Source organism: Schistocerca cancellata, chromosome 2, assembly GCF_023864275.1.
Source record: "Schistocerca cancellata isolate TAMUIC-IGC-003103 chromosome 2, iqSchCanc2.1, whole genome shotgun sequence".
Classification (NCBI taxonomy): domain Eukaryota; kingdom Metazoa; phylum Arthropoda; class Insecta; order Orthoptera; family Acrididae; genus Schistocerca; species Schistocerca cancellata.
Genome location: NC_064627.1, coordinates 635,074,242 through 635,087,152, shown reverse-complemented (window position 1 = coordinate 635,087,152; position 12,911 = coordinate 635,074,242). Strand labels below are relative to the sequence as shown.

General features: G+C 46.0%; 1 protein-coding gene across 4 annotated transcripts in view; it reads right to left on the bottom strand.

Moving 5' to 3' along the window:
- LOC126162305 (pleckstrin homology-like domain family B member 1) overlaps positions 1-12,911 on the bottom strand; it is a 1,095,423-nt gene that overhangs the window by 1,047,214 nt on the left and 35,298 nt on the right. The gene's annotated exons all lie outside the window — the stretch shown is intronic.

The window sequence follows — 12,911 nt, the reverse complement described above, 5'->3', positions numbered from 1 at the left end:
ACTTAAAACTAGACTCAAACCTGCACTGACTACAATCACCAATGTTACATAACGTATATTCTGAACCATCTGACACAGATCGGTAGAAGGTAACGACGAACCAAATTCGCATAGGCCTTGCAGTCAGGGAAGTGTGCGAAGCTAACTTCCGCCGTGTCCGTGAATTACCCATGTTTACTGGAAAGAGGAATCGTTCTCATGCTAATGAGTTTCCACTGAAACCTGGAAGCGCCTAATGAAGCTAAAAACACAGAAATGGAGTACCAACAAGAACGACTACTTTCGCCAGACATGGCTCTGTTCTTCTGATCGGACTAATCTGTGCGCGTTCTTTTAAATTTCAGCGTATTATCTAACTCCTCCTAATCTTCAAAACTAAATCATTCGCAATGACTGCTACTGCAGGGTCAATAACAAATACCACTACCACCTGCACTTCTATCACCGCTAAATGCAGCATTCTACATATTCTCCTAGACCGTGGCACATAATTAGTCCTATTTTCTTTTTTCTTCCAATAGGAAAGGACGAAAGGAAGTGGCTGAAAGTGCCACTAGTAAGTCTGACAATAATCATTGTGAACTACAGTACAGTAGTTTACGATAGACATTTTATTCATGCTTCAGGTTTAATTTCGATCTGATGATTACTAAGTCCGGAACATGTCATAAGGAGTAATAAAAATCACTGAGATCAAACCTGTTCATTCAGTCATGTGACTAACAACATGTAAAAATAAATACTTCTGTTGCGTCATGTAATCTTTGAATAGCCTGCCCACGAAATTATCACACAGTGCGACCGAGTTTGTTTATATTCTATGCAAGCAACGGTATAGTAGTTGGATATTCGGGCTGGTTGATCAGTTGGGTTACGTGAAAGGAATTCCTATGGATTCAGATGATACAGCGAAGAACCCGCGTTACATTATCGTGTGCAATGATCTTTGCTTTGTGGACAGTAGCTATACCATGCTGAAACAGAAGATTCGGTTCCGAACTGTTTTCTCAGAGTGGAAGGCATATGTTCATCTAAACAAGTGATTTTGGTGTGTCACCGCGCATGGAACAAGCGAAAACACGATCAACAGGTCCATAAATTCTGCAGGCACCTTCCTCTGAAATTAAATTGGCCATTTCTGTGACTCTCGTGATGGCGAAAGCCGTGATAGATGGTGCAGACGTCCTTTGAACTTTTTCTATCTCTTTGACGAATCCTAATCGATGTACCGGACCAGCGAGCATCACTCAGGGATTAGTCTGACGAACGTGGTAACGGTAACACCATCAGACGCGTGTATTAGTTTCGTTTAATTTCAGCCGGTTTCGGTGGTACAAGCCACCGAAACCAGTTCGAGTTAAATGAAACTAATACGCGAGTCTGATAGTGGTGTTGCTGCTACACATTAATACCGTAGCTGCTCTCCTGTTATTCATTACACGATGTATGTGAAGTGTCGGCAGAATTGCCAACACTGTTTTTAGAGGAGGCCGAAATGCACGCTATAAGCTCACGCAGGCTGGCGTGAGGTCTGAAACAGGACACGTAATGAATGCTATAAAGAAAAGTACGTAGCTTCTGGAATACTTAACTTTCATCCACATTTGTAGAACATTGCTCTTGATGATACAGAAATATTATAGCAATTGAATACGGCGACTTGCTAGGTCGTAGCAACTGTAGCTGAAGGCTATGCTAACTATCGTCTCGGCAAATGAGAGCGTAATTCTCAGTGAACCATGGCTAGCAACGTCGGCTGTACAACTGGGGCGAGTGCTAGTACGTCTCTCTAGACCTGCCGTGGGGTGGCGCTCGGTCTGCAATTACTGACAATGGCGACACGCGGATCCGTCGTATAATAGCGGACCGCGGCCGATTTAAAAGCTACCACCTAGCAAGTGTGGTGCCTGGCGGTGACACCACAGTATGTACGGAAATTACTCCAACAAGGGTTTTGGCTCTGAGTACTATGGGACTTAACATCTGAGGTCATCAGTCCCATAGAACCTAGAACTAATTAAACCTAACTAACCTAAGGACATCACACACATCCATGCCCGAGGCAGAATTCGAACCTGCGACGGCAGCGGTCACGCGGTTCCAGACTGAAGTGCCTAGAACCGCTCGGCCACACTAGCCGGCTAACGAGGGTTTTACAAGCGACGTCTTTCTTAGTATTCATCCAATAAAAGTGAGTGTCTGGTGTTTTGCGGTCGTTCCAAAATGTTGTTGGCTTTAATTTTTTTTAGGTGGTGACTTATTCTTTTATATTTTTTATTAAGCTTGCTTTTAAAAAATTCAGACAAATACTCCTAGAAAATAAAGTCGGATCTCAGTGTACATTAGATTACATTTATTTAGGGTCAGAGTCAGCTAGCTATATTTGCACCAGAATCATAATTATGTTCAGTTTCTATTTTTTCGCAATAATTTTCTAACGGTGTCACATCTGTACACAACTGCGCCGTCACACCACGCTGAGGTGCGCTGAGCCCTACTCGCCTTTGATGATACGTCTCCATGAAGAACGACACACTGAGTTCTGTTCAGTAGTAATTCTTCAGTCAGATCGCATTTTCCGGACGCACGTATTTTGTCTTCCAGGCGACGGTGTGTAGCTGTGTGGCTTTCTTAAAGTCAAGAAACACGGCATCACCGTGAGCTCCACCATCTGCCGCCTTATGGATCTCATACACCAGCAGAGAAAGCTGGATTTGTTACGGTCGGTGCTTGCGAGAACTACTGCATCTCCGCCAAGAAGCAGCGAGGATATAACGGTGATGAGCAGCGATGTGAAGGTGGTACCAGTTAGTCGCGTCCGTGTAGAGCCGTAGCATGGGCGTAGACAATGTGCCGTACGACAGAAGAGGCCGCCACAAGGTGAAAGTTACGTAGGTAAATCGTTTGGTATCTTGGCTGCATTAATTTGCGATCACCGCGACCGGGAAACTAGTTCCCACACTATACATAAAAAACTCGATTGCACACCACTCCAATGAAGTAACACAAGTTGCAAGATATCTCCCAGTATCGGTTCGGACCTCCTTTTGCTGGCATAGTGCAGCCCATCGACGTGGCATAGGCTAAGCACATCTTTGGAAGTCCCCTGCAGAAATATTAAGCCATGTTGTCTCTATAGCCATTCATAACAACAAAAATGTTGCTGGTGCAAGATTTTGTGCACGAACATGCCTCTCGACGATATCACGCAAATGTTCAATGGGATTCATGTCGACCATCTGGGTGGCAAAATCATACATTCGAATTGTCCAGAATGCTCTTCAAACCAATCGCGAAAAAATTGCCGCCCGATGGGAACTGAGTCCATGAATGGCTGCAAATCGCCTCAAAGTAGCCGAACATCACCATTTCCAATCAATGGTTCTTTCAGCTCGACCAGAAGACCCATTCTGTTCCATGTAAATACATGCCATACCGTTATGGAGCCACCACTTGCTTGCACAGTGCCTTGTTGACTACTTGGATCCATTGCTTCATGGGGACTTTGCCACACTGTAAACTTACCATCGGCTTTTTTTTTTATCGGTCTTCAGACCGGTTTGATGCGATCCGCCACGAACTCCTCTCCTGCGTCATCTCAGACTAGCTCTAGCAGCCTACGTCCTCAACTAGTTGCTGGGTGTATTCCTCTACAATTTTTGCCTTCTAATCTCCCTCTAATACCATGGAAGTCATTCCCTGATATCTTAATAGATGTCTTATCATCCCATCCCTTCTTGTCAGTGGCCGGCCGGGGTGGCCGAGCGGTTCTAGGCGCTTCAGTCTGGAACCGCGCGACCGCTACGGTCGCAGGTTCGAATCCTGCTTCGGGCATGGATGTGTGTGATGTCCTTAGGTTAGTTAGGTTTAAGTAGTTCTAAGTTCTAGGAGACTGATGACCTGAGATGTTAAGTCCCATAGCGCTCAGAGCCATTTGAACCATTCTTGTCAGTGTTTTCCACTTTTTTTTTCCCCCCCTCACCGATGCTGCACAGAACCTCTTCACTCCGTATCAGTCCACCTAATTTTCAACATTGGTCTGTAGCACCACATCTCAAATGCTTCGATTCTCCTCTGTTCCGATGTTCCCCACAGTCCACGTTTCATTACCACACAATGCTGAGCTCCAAACGTATATTCTCCGAAATTTCTTTCTCAAATTAATGCCTATGTTTGAGACTAGTAGACCTATCTTTGCCAAGAATGTCCTTATGCCCTTTTTGTCAGTGCCAGTCTGCTTTTGATGTCCTCTTTGCACTGTCCGTCATTGGTTATTTTGCTGTCAAAGTAGTAGAATTCCTTAATTTCATCTACTTCGTGACCATCAATCCCGATGTCAAGTTTCTCGCAGTTCTCATTTCTGCTACTTTTCATTTCTCTCAATCCATATTCTATATTCGTTAGACTTCATTCCACTCAGGAGATAATGTAATTCTTCATTTGCACTCAGGATAGCAATGTCATCAGCGAATCGTATCATTGATATCCTTTCACCTTAAATTTTAATTCCACTCCTGAACTTTTCTTTTATTTCCATCATTATTCCTTCGTTGTACAGATTGAACAGTAGGTGCGAAAGAATGCATCCCTGTTTTACACCCTTTTTAATCCGAGCACTTCGTTCTTGATCGTCCACTCTTATTATTCCCTCTTGGCGTTTGTACATATTATATATTACCCGTGCTTATACCTATTTGTTCTCAGGATTTCGAACATCTTGCACTGTTTTACATCGTCCAACGCTTTTTCCAGGTCTACAAATCAGATGAACGTGTCTTGATTCTTCTTTAGTCTTTCTTCAATTATCAACCTCAACGTCAGAATTACCTCTCTGGTGACCTTACCTTTCCTGAAGCCAAACTAATCGTCATCTAACAAATCCTCAATTTTCTTTTTCATTCTTCTGTATATTATTCTTGTCAGCAACTTGGATGCATGATCTGTTAAGCTGAGCGTGCGATATTTCTCAGACCTCTCATCTCTTGCAGTCTACGGAATTGCTTGGATGATATTATCATCTGAAATCAGGACTCATCTTTCCAGGGTCCAACCGAGATGGTTAACAGCGCAGGAGAGGCAATGTAGGCGATGTCGTGCTGTTAGCAAAGGCACCCGCGCCTGTCCTCTGCTGCCATGACCAATTAATGCAAATTTCGCCTCACTGTCCTAACTAATGCGTTCGTCGCTCTTCCCACATTTATTTCTGCGTCTATTTCACGCAGCGTTGCTTATCTGTTAGCACCGACAACTCTACACAAACCCTGCTGCTCTCGGTCGTTAAGTGAAGGCCCTCGGCCACTGCGTTGTCTGTGGTGAGAGGTAATGCCTCAGATCTGGATTCTCGGTACATTCTTGACACTGGATCTCGGAATATTGAATTCCGTAACCATTCTCGAAATGGAATGTCCCATGCATCTAGCTCCAATTACCATTCCGCGTTCAAAGTCTTAATTCAGTGGTGCAGCCATTATCAGGTCGGAAATCTTTTCACATGAGTCACCCCTTCCGGGTGATAATTATCAGCCATGTGAAAAAAATCGCTGGCAAATTTCTGCCCATTGGGGAAATGAATAACTTTAGTCTCTCAAGGAAAAAAAAAAAAAATACGCAGTGCCGTCAAGTTAACTGCATGCGTTTCGGGACTCACCTGCAGTGGATTCATACACGGAACGTATCAACAAATTGTAACACAGGTTTCTGCAAGGTAGTTATTCGTGCACGGCGGCGCCGTCCACCGTCCACATGGATAGGCAGTAGCGGACAATTTTCATACCAACAAGATACTTCTGCAAAAATCCGTACTAATGTTGCTTTCTGTGTGCAAAATAATAAGTGCACTATGTTCCATGCCCATTGTAGTTTACTTCAACATCGCGTCACCTGGTGAGTCTTCAGTCTCTCCTGGCGTATTAACTAATGGAACAGTCCCAGAGTGCACTGCCTATTCATAGTATCCAACGGATATAATATTTCACCGATCAGACATGTCGCAAACCGACTTCCTGGAGGCGCAGATCTGCCTCATATCCGTCTCTCTATGGGCCGCTTCGTATGCAGTCACCGCCCGAATATGCGCGTTGGTGGCCTAAGAGGCTGTTGTGTCAGCTCGTTACTGAGTTGAACAGCTCACCGTATTTCAGACGTGTACCAATGCACATATTTCATGCCACTGCATTTCATCCTCATCGATTCACTCATTTCATTTCAGTGAACAGTTTACACCCAGATACGTTTATGTCATACAGAATGTGGTTTGGTTCAGCCATCTCCACTGTAAATGATGTAGTGGTGATACGTATTACTGCTCGACAAAGCGAACCTCAGACACTAAGAGAAAAAAGACAACAACGCACCACGAAGGATTTATCAGAATGGGGCGGAAATCTGTAGATCTGATGCACCTGTACGGACAAACTACTGATTATAATTTTTTGAAAATTTGGATGACTTTTTCAGGAGAAGCAGTTTCACAGACTGAGCAAGTCAATAACGCGTTGGTCAACATCTGGCCTTTATCCAAGCAGTTATTCGGCTTGGCATTGATTGACAGGGTTGTTGGATGTCCTCCAGAGGGCATTGTTGAGGAAAGATCCGGCGATTTTTCCGGCCGAGGTAGTGTTTTGGAAGCACTAAGACAAGCAGTAGAAAATCTAGTCGTTTGCGGGCGGACGTTATCTTGCTGAAATGTAAACCGAGGATGGCCTGAAATGAAGGACAGCAAAACGGGGCTTTGAATATCGTTGACGTACTGTTGTGCCCTAAGGGTACCACGGATGAAAACCTGCTGTTAAAAAAAAATGGCATCCCAGTGTATCACTCCTGATTGTGAGGCCGTATGGCGGACGACGCTCATGTTGGTGCCCTATCGCTGTCCGGAGAGTCTCCTTACAAGTCTTCGGGCCTGGAATCAGATTGGAGACTGTTTTCAGCGATTTGTCCCGCTTCTGATGACCAGCGAAAATATGTCTGGAGACGCCCCCCGACAGCCGTGGGATACCAGCCGGATTGCAGACCGACAAACGGCCCTACAACCAGGAGTGATTGTGCTATTTGATTTCGCAGCAGGACCCCTTTGGTTGTATCCGCGGCACAGTGATACGTCGAGGATATTCTACGCCCCCTTTTAGTTTCCCCTTATGGCAAGGCATCGTGGGCTTACATGCCTGCAAGGTAATGCCCGCGACAGCTTCTACTGCTTGTTTTAGTTGCTTGCCAAATTCTACCTTGGCCAGAAAGGTCGCCAGAATTCTCCCCGACTGGAGCATTATGGGGAGGACCCTCCAACCAGGTCGGGATTTTGACGATCTAATGCGCCAGTTTGACGAACTTTTGTATGATATCCCTCGAAGGACGTCTAACAATTCCATCAATCCACGTCCAACCCGAATAATTGTTTGCCTAAGGGCCAGAGGAGGACCAACGCGCTATTGACTTGCTCAATTTATGGTGCTCTTCCTCTTGAAGACATCATCCAGTTTTTCTAAAATTACAGTCGTTTGTTTGTCTCTATCTGTACTTCAGATCTGATTTCTGCCCCATTCCGGTAATTCCTTCGTGGTGCGTCTTCTTTTTTGTCTGAGTATAGTTCAGGCGGCATGGTACAGCAGTGCTCCAGTTCAAGTAGTGTACACTGTTACCCCACAGTCGAAGCATGGAAAGTGTTATCGGAAAATAGTTATGTGCGCAGACTCTATGGCTCGCTGTTGGTGTCATTTTATTTACTGATGCTGGGAAGAGAAGAAAGAAGTAGTAACAGTTTTTACGGTAAAGGTGACTGAACTTGCAAGCAAAATGTTAAAATTTGGTAATGTGTGGTACTATATTTTGCGCTATTCCATCCTTGACCGCGAGGCAACATTTCGCGCTTCTTTCGACTTGAACGAGGTTGTATGTCCTCAGGCAATAATTTATGCCATATAATGAACAATACAGCTCTGCAAAAACTATAAAATTTCTGTTACGGGGAACTGGACTACAGCCAGTGAGGAAATTCTGATCGTCATTACGCTGTCTATGAGATTCCTACATCTACCTGTACCTGTACCTGTATGAAGAAGCGTGAACAAGGTGACAGTTTCCAAAAATGATGAAACATGTTAAGTAGTAAGAGCATCGCATTTAAGGCAGCCAGTTTATTCAGATGAAACGAGATGTCACACAGATTCACTGTGAATAACTGTTGTCAAAGTGTCTTAAGAGTACCGTCAGAAATACCGGCCAATAGTTTTTATGCTTTGCAAGCCATAGGCGTTGAAATGTGGTTCGAGAAATGTATCCGCAGTTGCGAATACGAGCTACCTCCAAATCTAGAACTGAATTAAGACACTGAAAATTTGTGTCTGACCGCTACAGAAGCCAGATTACGACGACCGCTTTGACCGAGCGGTTCTAGGCGCTTCAGTACGAAACCGCGCTGCCGCTACGGCTGCAGTTTCGAACCCTGCCTCGGCCGTGGATGTGTGTGATGTCCTTAGGTTAGTTAGGTTTAAGTAATTCTAAGTTCTAGGGGACTGATGACCTCAGATGTTAAGTCCCATAGTGCTTAGAGCCATTTGAAGCCAGATTTCCCTTTTGTCGCGAGCCGAAATGGCTATTCCCTGCACGCTTCACTGTCAGACCCAAACAACTTCCATGCATCCATGTCCGGAGGAACGCTGCATCGTATTTCTCAGAAACACAGGCACTGCAGTATCCTATAAATGTGTGCTACGATAGCATTCCACTTTCAAGAATACTGGACGGTACGACGTTTGTATATGCACTCCCTGTGCCTTCGGAGTATAAACACGATGATGTTGCCACCCTGGACAGTTTTGGGACGCAATACCACATTTTGTGTAAAGCTTGTACCTCACCACTAAGAACGGTACTGCTCAGCCCTCTATCACTTTCCCCATAGCAGAGGTTGAAAATACCGCTTCAGTTGTATATTAATTTATTTTCACGCGACCGGTTTCGGACTGCTATAAGCCCATCCTCAGGTGTCGTACTGGAAATAGCAAAAGACGGGAGATAATTTTCACACTCCACAACACACAAAAAACAAAAACAATTTTTTCTAAACATTTAAATTTTTTTAAAATACCATTTAGAAACCGCCAGTCGGGCTAGGTGCTATGAAACTTATGTCAATGCGCATGTGGCACCAGACAGTACTACGGACGACTGCCTGGATAGGTTGGTTGGTTTTGGGGTTTGATGGGGGCTAAACATCGAGGTCATCAGTCCCCAGTTCCAAACAGACATACTTGTAAAAGGCCTATACAGTAATAGCGTAACCTCTGCACCCAGAGGGAGGGAACACCAAGGGGTACAGAGCTAAAATGAACACCGCAGTAACAAAAAATAGAGGACACTTAAAAGGAGCAGAGCAAATAGTTGACTAGAGTAAAACATACAGTGGTTGCTGGATCAGGTGAAAGGTCTACCACTCAACGACAAACTAAGAACCTCCAGCTGGAAAGCGTTATTAGAGGTACCAACACAACTTGTTACCATAAAAGACACTATTTTGGTGTCCACGTCACAATTAAAAGTCGCTGGAGTGGGTGTAGCCTGAGAAATCATGAGCGAGTGATAAAACCCAGCTGCACGGATAAAACATAAAAGTGAGTCAGCTATAGAGGAATCGTCACCGAGAATTAAAGGAAGTGCAGCTGGCAAATTAAAGGACTGCCGCAAGGGGGCTAAAAGGGGGCAGTCCATCAGAAGATGGACCTCTGTCAGGCCTGCATCACAGCGACACTTGGGCGGGTTCTCACGACGAAGGAGATAGCTGTGGGTCAACCGCGTATGTCCAGTTCGGAGACGGCAGAGAACAACCGCGTCCCTACGCGTGCCCCTCAAGGTTGAGTTCCATACGGCCGTGGACGACTTGACCATGCGGAGCTTATTTGGCGTGTTCAAGACAGACCATTCAGAGCTCCAGACATCGCGGACCTTGCGATGTAGGGCTGACCGGAGGTCTCTTTCCACGAGACCAAGCTCCAGGGGCGGCGAAGTGGTGTCCTGCTTGGCCAACCGATCGACACGTTCGTTTCCTGGAATGCCGATGTGGCTCGGGGGCCTGAGTAGGGAATATATACAAATGATATCACGACACTTACGCCGTGCTGTGGTACCCGAGCGATTCGTGTACCAGGCGCGGTGTGCTGGTTATGAGCGCAGAACAGGGAGTAGCGGATGCGAACGAGGAGGCAAATTGGTAAACCAGAGTGGCAAAATTGCTGCCATCTATTTACGGAGAGAAGAACACGGGGCCTCTAACATACTTAGAAGGTTTTTAAGGTCCGTGTCCGGATACCTATTTCCTAGTGCACTTAATAGTGGTCGGAAATCATTTTTTTCAAGCTTTTTTTTATTATTTGCAGCATACTGCTTTAGGACACTGATGTCCGCTCGTTGACCTCCAATCCTGAATGTATTAAGGATATCTATGAGGTCCAGTGCGTCAGACCCCTTTTTAAGACAATGTAAGGTGCGAGGCTGAGTCATTGAGACAGTTATTCCATGTTCTATCTTAACAGTAACTTCCTGACACTTGCTACTTTAGTTTTCTCGGGCGCACGCAGTGGAAATGCGCAAATTTTATTCTACAACCGTCCTTGTTGTCACGTTTGTTCGCAGAAAACCAGCTGCATGGTGAATACACGTTTGCCAGCTGGTCTGCAGGGCTTGAGTAGCGCCTTCTCTCTGCCACAGCCGTCCAGCGCCGTGCCGCTCCTTCTATTACCCCTCTCCTTCCTTCCTTCCTTCCTTTTCCTTCCTTCCATCCAGCCGGCAGACAAAGAGAAGCCGCCCGCCAGGGCAGACGGTGGCCGCGCCACGCCCCACGGTCAACACGCGCGCTCACTGTTTATTTCGGAAATGCTGCCGCGGCCGCCGCCGTTTTATCGGCTGCGTCTCCGGCCTCGACATCAAAGTAAATAACTGTGCGCTCGTCTCGGCCCCCAAGATAAATACCGAGCAGGCGCGCTACCACGGCCTCTTACGGCAACGCCCTCGCTGCAGCCGTAACTGAGGCTCTGATGCGCTCACAAATTGGTCGGCTGCGGTTTCACAGCTGCGCCCGACACGTCACCTCGGAGCAAGTGTGTCATTCTCAGAGCTGAAACGAGGGAAAGCTCCGTAATTCGCCGTGCGCTACTTACGTCTGTAAGCACTAATAAATTGGATGCTACTCTCGTCCAAGCCGTTGTGAGAAGCCGATTTTGTGCCGACGCTATCTAAGCCAGCACACATACGAGCTATGCGTTTCAACAGAGCATTGCTCACGAACTTAGAGTTTACAATTCCGTTTGTTACGCCCATGTATCGAATAGCATTTGTGGATTTAGAGAAAGTTGTTGACAATGGTGGAAGACCAAAACGGAATTTGAGCCGGCCGTTGTGGCCGAGCGGTTCTAGGCGCTTCAGTCCGGAACCGCGCTGCTGCTACAGTCGCAGGTTCGAATCCTGCCTTGGGCATGGATGTGTGTGATGTCCTTAGGTCAGTTAGGTTGAAGTAGTTCTAAGTCTAGGGGACTGATGAACGCAGATGTTAAGTCCCATAGTGCTCAGAGCCATTTGAACCAAGAAGGAATTAGAATTCAGCTAAGCCCAAATGTGGAACTACTGCAGTGGTTCCCATCATACTATGGGTAATTATGCACTAAGGGGTAAAATGAAAATTTCTGAGAAGTAAAACCGAAATGACTTCTAAGATGATTTATTTATCATTGTTGATGTTTTAAAAATCCTTGTTATCTCTTGCGGTAGACTAATATGTAGTGGATCGCCGTAGTCTTCAACCATTTGACATCTACTGCTGGATAAAAACCGCATCTAGATATTTCCAAGTATTACGATCCTGAGCGATACGACTACCTCTTGCTCCTGAATACGAGGGACGTTCAGTGACTAACGCGACACTTTTTTTTTTCTCAAAGCAGGTTCGTTTTATTTAGCGTTCGAATGTACCACATTGCTCCAAAACCCCATTTTCCCAACTTAATCTCCGTTCAATGCGACCGGCCTTACGCCACCTTCCCGGGAAGGCCTGTGCGCCCGCATGGTACTGGTCGACGTCGCAGCGAACGTCTTACTGCACCAACGTCCGTATCACCCACGTGCTGCTTCCCGCGGAGTGCATCCTTCATTGGGCCAAACAGGTGAAAATCTGACGGTGCGAGATTCAGACTGTATGATGGAAGAGGAACACCACCTCAATGAAGAAGTTTTGTGAGCTCCTCTCGAGTGCGCAAACTTGTGCGGGACCTTGCGTTGTCGTGGTGAAGTTCGTCTGCAGTTATGAGGCGAAGAACACCCTAACGTCGTTTTTTCCATTTCCTGAGAGCACATACACATCACAGTTGATCGCTGCACGAGGGAGGACATCAGACAGAATAACACAGTTTTGAACTTTTTGTTTGGCTGTTTCAAATGGCACTAAGCAATATGGGACTTAACATCTGAGGTCATCAGTCCCCTAGACTTAGAGCTACTTAAACCTAACTAACCTACGGACATCACACACATCCATGCCCGAGGCAGGATTCGAACCTGCGACCGCAGCAGCAGTGCGGTTCCGGATGGAAGCGCCTAGAGCCGCACGGCCACAGCGGCCGGCTTTTCTGTGGAGGATCGCCACTCCGTCGATTGTCGTTTTGCTTCCAGTTCGAAGTGATGAACTCTTATTTCATCGTCTACGAAAATTTTAGACAAAAAATTGCCACGATCAGCCTCGTACCGCGCAAGAAACTTCATACAGATGACCCTTCGTTACTCTTTGTGGTTTCTTGTTAGGCGGTGAGGAACCCAGCAGTCACACGCATTTGCATAACGCAACTGGTAAACGAGAGGGTCAGCACTATCAACAGAGACGTCCAGTTGTGCAGCAAGGTGTGTGATTATGATCCTTCGATCACCTCGAA